Source organism: Macrosteles quadrilineatus, unplaced genomic scaffold (assembly GCF_028750875.1).
Source record: "Macrosteles quadrilineatus isolate MER2022 unplaced genomic scaffold, UCM_ALF_1.0 Scaffold_1__1_contigs__length_201487025, whole genome shotgun sequence".
In the NCBI taxonomy this organism is placed as follows: domain Eukaryota; kingdom Metazoa; phylum Arthropoda; class Insecta; order Hemiptera; family Cicadellidae; genus Macrosteles; species Macrosteles quadrilineatus.
In genome coordinates, this window is record NW_026542594.1 from 111,582,053 (window position 1) to 111,594,094 (window position 12,042).

The 12,042-nt window shown below is 35.8% G+C and overlaps 1 protein-coding gene across 2 annotated transcripts in view; it reads left to right on the forward strand.

Moving 5' to 3' along the window:
- LOC128983345 (uncharacterized) overlaps positions 1-12,042 on the forward strand; it is a 135,976-nt gene that overhangs the window by 6,436 nt on the left and 117,498 nt on the right. The window lies entirely within an intron of this gene.

Consider the following 12,042-nt stretch of genomic DNA (forward strand, 5'->3'; position numbering starts at 1 on the left):
TTTTAAGTAAGTACCGTTTTTACATTTCTCCGTTCCTGCACTGCGATTGGCATTTTTGACATTTGCGCTGTGTTTGGGCATCTATTGGTAAGACCTTGCTGGAAATTTCTTACTTAAAAAACATGCCTCGTATTCACTGGATTGGGAGAGTGTCTTTAGCTATTAAATATGGCCTCACTAAATAAAATTGCGGATGTTTAAAAACCCAATTTTGTGCGATTTTTGTCAAGTTTTCTCTCAATGTTTATTACATAATCATCTATGATATAACGAACAGCTGTTTGGATCGAGATTATTTTTTCTAGCTGTCACTGATATGTTTACATTGAATGTTGTTTACAAATACCACAACCGTTTCTGATCACGTTTCGAAAGCAAATCCAAACCAAGTGAGATTAAAAACGTTTTTCTCAACATAACAGATTTAATTAATTGCAAGTGCAGTAATGTGTAGGGTAAATGGATAAATGCACCGTAAATGAAAATAGAGATTCTTTGTGTATAAAATTGTTCTTGAGTTTTGATAACCGGGAAAAAGACCTGGAATCAGTGTTGTATATGGCGGGGAAACTTACATTTTTTAAATAAGCGTTACCAATAGCTTACAAAAAAGGTTTCAACTCATTGACGGCACGGTATGTTTTATAGGTTAACTAGAGTTCCAGATTAATAGTTTACCTTAAACATGATTGTTTTATTTTTGTTAGACATATTTTTAATGAGATTCAGTATAAAAACTAACCTCTTAACACTTGTATAAATATGCTCCAGACTCAAGAGCATAAAGTAAAGACCATGACATTTTTTGCAAGTCCTTAAAATCAGCATTAGAAAATGCATTATACAGCAGAAAATCACATCTTAGAGTCTTCGGAGTGTTTATTTGCAGTTTTATGTATACAAAAATACTTATTTCTAACAGTAGATTTTTATTATCAGTGGAATTCATTAGTTTTGAATGAACGTAACCTTTTTTGGCCTAACACAAAACTGTATGATGCGTCTAATTGGTAGAGGAAATCCGATGTTAAATATAGGCCAATAAACTATAAAATATGTGATTAACCATAAAATCAAGTCTTAGGCCTATAATATGGGGGTAGCGGATTTTTATCCCCCTGGAATTTTACCCCCTCGGCAAACGTGACGTCACAAACCAGGGGGTAAAATTCCGGCCGCGAACTTTTGAGTTTCGCGACATCAGCTCGATGAATTAAACATATATTTTCACGGTTGTGAATTTAATCAGAACACATCAAATTATAAAAACCTAGAGTGTACGGCCCGGATTTTTACCCCCCGGAATTTTACCCCCAGAATTTTACCCCCTGGCTAGATATAAAAATTAGTGAGAATGATTAATTATCTTCATTCTGTTTTAATTTAATAGTAAACATTTTATTATTAAGTAGCCTATCTTAATTTATTTGTGACATTAACTAATCGAACATGTTTTTAATTTTAATTTTGAGATTCAAATATTAGGATTCGATCTTTGAAGCCAACTTTTGGTTAATATGACGTATATACAATCAACTGAATGATAATTGTTTCGAATATTTCTTTAACGATTTATTATACAACCATGGTAAAACATAGTTTTTCGTGTTTATTTTAACAATAACAAAATATGCCTTATTGTTTCTTGAGGCACAAACCATGAGCTTGTACTGAGAAAGGTCATCGAAATACGTGTTGTGAAATGTAGTTGTAGGCTTTCGGTATGCACAGGGCCGGTTCTAGGAATTTTTCAGAGTTAAGCGAACACCCGAATCAGCGCCACTTAGAATTCCCCCCCCCCCAAACCCATGAACATAACTTAACCGTATTTGTGAATTTTTTCCCAATAATTTTGGGAAGAATTTGTTTTATAAGTTTAGGTAGAAGAATACTAACTTGCAATAAAAGGCTGTTTATTATTCGCAGAAATGTGACATTTATACCGTACACTTTTACTCATCATATAAACTATAGCAAAACCAAGGACACACAAAAAAAAAAACAGGTCGTAATGTAATGCTCGTCAAGCATGACGTCACGATAGAAGACGGCAATGACGTAATGTTTGCCGTTTGTGATCAGCTGCTTGTTTTAATCTTTCCTTGGAAAATAAATAAATAAATACCTACGTCATTGCCGTCTTCTATCGTGGCTTCTTTGGGCTGACTGGACTCGCCACCAGATGATTTCTACAAAAGTCTACTCATTGATTTGGCTTTTTTTTCTTCCTCTTCCAAATTCGCCTTACGCTTTCTATGATAAGCGCCAGACGGTTTCTTTTTTTCTGCCATTGTTTTCATAGTTTCGACTCGCAATATGCTTTACTCATTCATTCAGTTTATACTTTCTTTTTATTTAATGCGCTAATTATAAATTAAACTTAAAACACTCGTAATAATTCGCTTATCAACAATCATGTATCATCAAAACAATGCCAAAATACACGATACCGATACGGTATAGCCCTACGCACGATTACTAGAAAAATACCGGTATGGATCATAAACATAAACAAATGACGTTTTTGGCCCGAAAATAAACATTTTTTAACATTGCTTAAATGGAACTGCCAAAACATGTGTTCAATGCTATTAGTATAGGATTCGGGCCAACAACGTCATTTGTTTATGTTTATGATCCGTACCGGTATTTTTCTAGTAATCGTGGGCCTACGTATACAACTAAAAGAGTGCAATACAACGTAGTGCTCTGCTCTAGGATCAGAGGCAGAAAGGAGTGAAAGAAAGGGGAAGTTTCTTGTTGTGACAAGTGGCGCTGCGCGCTTGCTTATCTCGAGCATGAGTGATTCGTAAAAATGAAACCCATAGGTGCCGCGCTGGCGCTGACGCTACCGACTGCCGAGCGTCAGCTCAGTTCAAATCGAAACTGCAAATGGCAGTGAGTCCTTGAGTTGTAGTGCTGTACAAATATACACAATTTTCAAGTGCTGTTGGTACAAACAGAATAAATGCCTTTATTGTGGTGCTTTGAATACTTGAACTCTGAGCAAAAATAAACAAAATTACGTTGTTCACGTAAAAATAAATGTTCCGTTGGCGCCACGGCGCCACTTTTTCGTGGCGCCATATGCGGCCGTGTAGTTCGCGTATGGGTTAAACCGGCCCTGGGTATGCATACAATGTATTCGACCAATTGTTGTGTCGACTACTGCAAGGAATCTCATCAACAGTACTTGGAAAGGTGAATGAATCATTATGAGTGAACAGTGCTCAGTAAGTTATGTTAATCCCCTCGCGCGTTACTGCGAAATCCCAATGCCCTTTAGTTTAAAGAATCTCTTTTCACAACAGGTCATTCCAGTCATGTAGAGTCTTTTGAGAAACATTCATTTTGTACATAATATGCGTATTGTACAGAAAGACTTTTACACAGTTTTGCCAAACTTTTTTACTATATATTTATTCAAATTATAAAATCTTAACTTATTTAAAAAAATACAAAAAATAATCATCTTTCCAGCATAGTCTGTTAGGTTTTGTTCATTGTATGTAATGTGATCGCTTGTGAAAAATAGTGAAATAACACAGTAAATCTGTAATTAAAATTGTTTTTAATATTAACAAAAATGTAAAAGAGAATCATAAATTCAGCGTAGTCTACTTTATTTTAGTCTTTTATGTCATACACGTTTTATGTCAATTCAAAATGATAAATGATAAAATGATAATGATTATAGATGTTAAAACGGTTAACTAACTACCGCTGTTCATATTTTTTGGAACAGCTGTCCGAAATTGTAATACTGAGAACCTGCCGAGATACTACGTCGTCTAGGCTATAAACTGATACCGAACAGCTATTTAAAAATATTTGATTTCTGCAATATTTTACATATGTTTATATTTACAACCAAGCGATATATCTATGATTTGCTTCGTGGAAGAAACGCGGAAGAAAAACAGTTGGATGTCGCTATTACCAAAGTTTTACCCAAATGTCGCATTGAGCGAAAATGCAAAAATACAAAACTTTTACAACCTGGTTAAGAAAACCGATTCCTTTTGTTAATTAAGAAACAAATCTCATAATCTTATAAAACATCACCAAACAACATAAGAGGATGGTTTCAATATAATTTAAACCCCTCCCATTGATCAAGTTTAATGCCATCGATTATAACAAAAGTAAATGGCATACAACCCTGACTTCAAATACTCAATTTTTATTCAAAAACTACTCTTTAAAACAACCTCTTTTTGCTATTCACGGGCTAACGACGCTGCCAACGAATATGTGTTATTTGCCACCAGTGATATTTTAAATTTTGCTACCACTCTAGGATGTGTGTCATATGCCACCACTGTATACCTGGCTATGTGAGTCATCAGCCCATCCCTAGTCCGTGGGTCATCACCCCTCGAGGCACCGGCCAATGGACCAAGGAATACCTATAATTCACACTATCACCCTCTCCTGCAACATTTTGTATAGGTGAACATCCAACGCTCCCCAATGAGTAGAGTAATACATGACGGCAAAAACGCATTCATGTCTGTGGTTTTGGTGTGTTACTATAGTTCGGCCGCTTAGAAAGCGACCTCCTCCAGCATTGGTTTAGCATTAGCGCGCAGGTCGTTTTCTAAGGGAAAACGACCTGCGCGCTAATGCTAAATCAATGCTGGAGGAGGTCGCTTTCTAAGCGGCCGAACTATACATGGTTATTGTTGTTCTCGCCAAGTTATCCTATTACCTTACTATTATTACTTTACTATATCAGAAGCTATTAGATTTAGAGAGAACCATAAATAAGGAATTATTTTCTTTACGACATACAATAAATATGAATTCTACTTTTTTTATCGCTGTCATTTTCCAATAAGGCAGTTAACTTTAAAATGTCTTATGACGCAACTTGCATTTTATGATGATTTTTGAATGTAAATGCAATTTAAAAACGTTTTTAGAAGTTGCACTGAAGTTAGAGCATGTTGGTTATATTTGGGAAAGAGTGTCTTTTTGCATAAATTCTGCATGCTATAGCTTCTATAAGATTGTATAAGATTGTAAAACACAGAGAGATTCATAAGAAATTTGAACTCTAAACGCAATTTTTCGGTGGCCATTTTGTAAAAACTGAAATGCATATTTTCAATGTATTTTATGATTTTTTAGAACTAAGATGTAATTTTAAGACCAATATATTCTTTGAATTTCTTCTCCAAACTAACTTCTTGAGGAGCTACATCATGCAGAATGTACAGTACAAAAAACTACCTTTTTCAAAATTGTAACACGCTGTAACTCCTAAACGAATTTAGAGAAAGATTTAACGAATAAAAACGATGTTAAATTTAATTTATCGTCTAAAATAATAAAAAATAAGGTGTACGGTACCTGCCATATTAAAAAATATCGTCAATTTAAATAAGTGTAATTCATATTTTTTTTATGTCAAAAGAAAATAGTTGAAGTTCACCATACAATCCTATATCAATGAATACAATTGCCTATACTCTTATATGAGCAATGTTTGTTTGTATGCTTACTCAAAGATCTCGAAAACGACGATTTCCTTCAAATGTTGTAAATAAGTTATTCCTAACGTAAATACAAGGAATAAGTAAATACGCTCGTACGTGATTGACGAAAGCCATGAAAAAAATATTTATAATTGGCAATGTGATAAGGATGTCGACTTGAGTTATGGTTAATCTAGTCGGTACCGTACTGCCTATATTGTCTAAACCTATTGCAAACTCAGATTAATATTTTGTCCGTTAGTGAATTTTAAAGATAAACTCATTTTTTTATATTTAACAAAACGTATTGTTATATTTTAACTTAATCCTGCAGGTTGTTGTAAACTGACCAAAAGATTAGTTAATAACTTTTGTTTTGTGAGGTGAGGGTGGTAACAGTGTCTAGCACGCATGCGCCCCTAACCACTTCCATCTTCCACATCCATCAGTAGCGCTGAGCCAGCAAAGAGCAAAGTGGCAGGGCAGTGGCAATACGATGCGTACCGCTCGGGCGCTTGACAAAGTCCCTACAGCCTACTCCCGTAACCAATGTTGTAATGAAATTGATGCGTAATTTTGAAAAATAGTAAATTTTCGAACAGTTATTTCTTCCAATGAACTTCAAAATCAGAATACATATTATTTTCCAGTGTTTTTTTTATTAACTCGCAAAATATGTTAACTTATGATATTTATTTTTATTTTTAAATATAAAAAAATAATTTTACTCTCAGCTGTGCGCCCCAGGAAAGCTCGCGCCCATAGGCCCGGGCCTACCGGGCCTATTGGTAAATCCGGCCCTGCCTGGACACGTTTATAAGTTGTCTAGGGGTGGCGTTGCACGACACGACGAATCTGGACACATTCAAATGTGTCCAAGTTTAACGTTGCGCGAACGACAATCCTGGAAACTTAATCTGTCCAACTTTAACGTTGTCCGCGTGTGTCGTTGTCCAAGTTCGGCGCGGTCCCCGTGAAACCTGTTAAACTTGTGCTCCTCATTTTTATGAAATTTTTACAGTAAATAATAATTTTTCTATTCAGTTTTTCATATGTGAATATTCAGTCTTTAACGCATTGTAAAAATACTGGATCAGTTTTTCTATTTATAAAACCGATTATTAAATATCAAGGTTTTTATAAATATTATTTTATGATAATTCAGGATTGTGCAGAGAAGAGATAAGATGGGACCACTGATAGGGCTGGATGAGGAAAGTGCGTGAGTTGACCTTTGGCTACTGGTTACTGGATACTTGATCTCAACTCTGGATCCTTATCAGTGAACTGATTTCTACAGTTATCAGCTGGCTGGAGTTTGTTTACATTTTTCACAACAACACTTTTCTTTTATATTCAGTTCTCCTGAATTAAATTGTAATAATAAAAAGTTTTTTATAGCATAATAATAACTTAATTAAATATTATTACTAATGATATTTTATAGTTAAACTAGCTGTACCCGCGGGCTTTGCTCCGTTTAACTTCACAAGTGAGCTCGTTCGCATGGCTCAATCACGTCCTGGTTGAAGTTCGTTCGCTACGCTCACTCACCTTTAGGTTGGAGCTCGTTCGCTCCGCTCACTTGCCTTCAGGTTAGCTCGTTCGCTACGCTAACTCGCTTCCAGGTTGAAGTTTGTTCGCTACGCTCACTCACCTTTTGGTTGCAAATTGGCTGTAGTCATAAATAAAAAAAAAATTATAGTGCTGCACTCTGTTGGTAATCCTTGTAACTTTAATGCTATTGAACATCATAGAACAGAACCAACTTGTTTAATTGAAACAGCTGTTAAGAAATTTTTTTTTAAATATGAAAAATCATAAGGTTAATATGGGAAACTCCAGAGCCACTGGGGCGGAGCCCAAAAGCCCGATCAGAATAAAAACTACTTAGTTTTCCTATTTAATGCCCAAAGAATCGGTGTACCGAATTTCAGCCTCCTAGGTAAATGGGAAGTGGGTGAATTAGTGATGAGTGAGTGAGTGAGCGAGTGAGTGAGTGAGTCAGTCAGTCAGTGAGGGCTTTGCCTTTTATATATTTAGATAATGAGTAAAATGAAATATCCTTGTGGTATATGCAAAAAAGGAGTAAAAACTTCAGCTGTGTTATGTCATGGAAAATGTAATTTATGGTATCATGCAAGGTGTTTAAAAATGTCTGATACTGAGTTCAAGCAAATTGCTAGTAATGAAATAAAAGATTAGAACTGTTCCTCATGTAATAAAAGTTCCAATATTCTAAATCATGAAGAGGTTCAAGATAAAATTGTTAAATTGCAACAAGAAAATAATGAAGACCTAGAAAAGTCTAATAGATTAATAGAAAAGTCTGATAGATTAACATCCCTCGTTTTTCAAAGAGTAAAATAATTTAAAGTTGAAAAGTTGTCAAATAAGACCAGACATGTATTGATTAATTCACAAGAACTCCTAGTAAAAATGTGAAAAAACTACATATAGGCCTAATTGCTAAAAGGCAATACAGATTTAAAATACAAAATATAGTAAAAGTCCTGTAAAAATGCTAATATGAAACTTATGTTTAAAAAGGGAGCGTTTTATAAACTCCAAATTTCACAAACTCCAACGCTTAAAATATTAAATAAACAGAGCGGTTCATAACCTCCAAATTTCATAAGCTCCAAATCTATAACATTCAAATAATCACTGTTTCACAATGTCCAAGTTTCACAAACTCCAACGTTTAAATATTAAATAAACAGAGCGGTTCATAAAGTCCAAATTTCATAACCTCCAACGGTACAGTCTGGGCCAGAAGTCTCTCTAGTGGTTGCCACAGTCAGATAGCAGGCACCGTTCGCCAGCGCTCAACTACTGATTATACGTACATTTTAATGATTGAAGAACACTCAGATGTGTGACTCAAATATGTATTAGCACACAATGTGCAAATCAAATTTACATTTTAGCGAATTTCCCCTATAGGGAATAACCTATTACCGTAGTACTCATGGTAAGACCTGGTACCGGGACCGATTTACTTTTTCGTTTTGAGGTCCCTGGAGACCAAAAACACCATCAGTTATATATATATATTTATATGTGTGTCCGTTAGCGCGATAACTCGAGCAAAAATCATCCGATTTTGATGAAATGATACTTCGTGTTGCGCCGCAACAACAGTAGGACGGGTAGCGTCTACATACCGAACCACGGCAACCTCTGCAGCGACTTCTGGCAGAGACTGTAGCTCTGAAGCTGGAGCTTATGAAACTTGGAGGTTATGAACCGCTCTGTTTATTTGATATTTAAACGTTGGAGTTTGTGAAATTTGGACATTGTGAATCGGTGATTATTTTGAAAGTTATAGTTTTGGAGTTAATGAAATTTGGAGGTTATGAAACGCACTGTTTATTTAATATTTTAGACGTTGGAGTTTGTGAAATTTGGACATTATGAACCTCACCCTTAAAAAACATTATGTTTAACCCTTAGAGTGCCAGGCGAGAAATAAAAGTAACGCTAAAAAAATGCCGATGATTTTTCCCGAAGGTCGCGCTAAAAATGCCGAGCGCAATCTGGCGATTTTTAGGTTAAAATTTCGTAAAAATCGAATTTTTGATATTTCGACCAACGAAAATCGATGTATCGCATCTAGTAACGTTCGACTCAATGTTAATATATGGGTTAAAAGAATCCGAGTATCCATTCGGTTGTTATGACAACTGTTCGATCATTACGAAACGTCCGGTCAGCCGGACGTTGGCACTTTTGGCTCGTTCTAAAAACGTCCGGTCGGCCGGACGTCGGCACTTTTGGCTCGTTTTAAAAACGTCCGGTTCCCCGGACGTTGGCACTCAAAGGGTTAAGGATAAAGAACAACGTCCAGGTAGTTTAAACAATTTTTATTTCATTTCATAATCCTCTATTATAATTTGTTACATGTGCAATGTATAGTAATAGTAATAAGAATAAGAATAAGAATCCTTTATTGTCATTAGACACAGTTGTGCAATAGACATTGTGAAAGAAAACTATAAACTAGAAAATGTAACAGAGTCATGAACATTATCACAGTAGACCTTATATAACATACATGTAAAACTTAGCCTATATCACAGAAGAGATCACAGTTGTCAATTGAGAATAAATATCATAAAATAAAAATTGTTGAATAACAATGCATGTTACTTAAAATCTATAAAATCAGTAGCACTCAAATGCAAAAACTCATTAACAGAATAAAGTGGGTGCTTTAGAAGACCATTTGTTACAACAGTTTTAAAATTAGCAAAGGATTCAATAGTCTTGACATGATGAGGTAGTATATTGTACAGTTTAAGCCCTATAACTTTAGAGCTTTTGGCTGCTTTGGTCAATCTACAAAAGGGAATGTCAATTTCATGCTTGAGCCTTGTGTTGTGGCTATGTACATTTAGCCGTTTCAACAAGAATACAGATTGTTTTTTTACTTCTAATAGAACATACAAAACATATAAACTAAAGACAGTTAACACTTTTTCATGGATAAAAATAGGCCTACAGTGCTCTGAGTAGTCAGCTGAAGCTAGTATTCTGACAGTTTTTTTCTGAACCAGTAAGACATCATGTACTCCAGCTGCATTTCCCCATAAACATATGCCATACAGTAAATTACTTTGAAAGAAACTATTGTAAGCAAGCTTGAGATATGACTTCGGGACATTTTTATCTAAAGATCTTAGTAAATATACAACTCTTGAAAGTTTGTTACAAATATAATCCGTATGAAATTGCCATGTCAATTTTCTATCAAGAACTAAGCCTAATAGTTTAACATTACTTAACCCTAATTGATCACAGGAGGGAGAATCACTAGCCTTGACATTTTTATTACTAAAAACTGTGGTTTGAGTTTTGTCATTGTTAAGTATGAAACCATTGGTACTGAACCAGTTGGATACACTTTTAAGGGCACTTTCAGAATTCAAATTGACAGTTTTTATATCAGAACCAGCATTAAACAAAGTAGGTAGTGTCATCAGCAAAACATACAGTCTCAAATGGTACATTAACATCAATGTCATTAACCATGACAAGGAATAAAAGAGGTCCAAGAACCGAACCTTGCGGCATGCCAAAGGGTACAAGTCTCTTACATGAATACTGATTATTGACACAGACTATTTGTTCTCTATTATCTAGGTATGAGCTAAGAAGTGACAGAGTTGTATCAGTCACCTTGTAGTACTTTAACTTAGCCAGCAATGTCTCATGACAAACACAATCAAAGGCTTTACTGAGGTCACATAAGGTGACACCAGTATCGGCTCTGCTTTCAAGGTTTGCTAGGATTGCATCTACAAGATAGGTCACAGCTTGAATTGTAGATTTCCCAGTTCTGAAACCATACTGTATAGTTGAAAACAAGGAATTATCTTCAAAATAATTGTACAGCTGGTCATGTAAAATTCGTTCAAAAACTTTGGCAAAGACTGGAATTAAAGCTATTGGCCTATAACGAGCTGGGAGATCTCTGCACCCTTTCTTAAAAACAGGAACAACCTTAGATAACTTAAGCTTTGCAGGAAATACACCTTCAATAAGACAACTATTTATACAATAGGTTAAAGGCTCTATAATAACAGGTAAAATAGACTTTAGCACATCACTAGACAGGCCATAAATATCACGACTTTTAGAAGTTTTTAGAAGCCGCACATGCTGCGCTACCTCCTCACATGACACTAACTTCCATTCCAAACCGGGTGCTGCAATGCTCTTGGTTTTGAGAAGATCCACTGCAGCCGAAGGAACGCCACCAGATTTCTCCGCCACCTCCAACACCGAGTCAATGAAGAAGTCGTTGGGTTCCACAGAAGTATTGGGTTGATGTTTGCTCGAAGATTCTTTCCGAATGGCCTGCCAAGCTGCTCTACACTTGTCGGATTTTTCAATACAGTCGGCAACAAACTGTTTTTTGTCAGTCCTCAGTTCTTGTTTGTATGTCTTTCTATATTCAGTTAGAGCTTGAAGGGATGCTGAGGTTTTAAGAACATTGTGGCGATCAAGGAGAGCCATGAGGATACTTCTACTCTTCTTCAGGTCTTCATTGTACCAGGCTTTACCACCAGAGAACTGTCCACCGGAGTTGCAATTTGGGTCCCGCTTCTTCTGCAGCGGAAAGGACTCATGGAAACCAAGCAATATTTGGTCAAAAAATAAATTAAAAATTTCTTCAGAGTTTGTACCTAAGGCTAGTACAGACCAGTCAACACTGCTTAAAAACTGGAAGAAGGTATTTATTCGGGCTTCTGTTATGGGCCTATGGTATACAAGGGAGTTGGACTGTTCAAGATAAGTTTTCTCGGAATAGGCTAGGCGTATGTCTAAGTTAACTGCAGCATGGTCAGAAAGGCCATAATCCATAACTGTATTAATATAACTTGAATAATTTAGATCAGTCAAGATATTGTCGAGAACTGCATTACCTCTTGTAGGCGTAGAGTTGGTTGGATGTAAGTTGAACTGCCTCATAAGTCTTGCAAGTTCACGCTGGATTGGTTTGGTAAAATCAGCCACCAAATCTACATTGTAGTCCCCTCCGATGACAAGGGAAGAC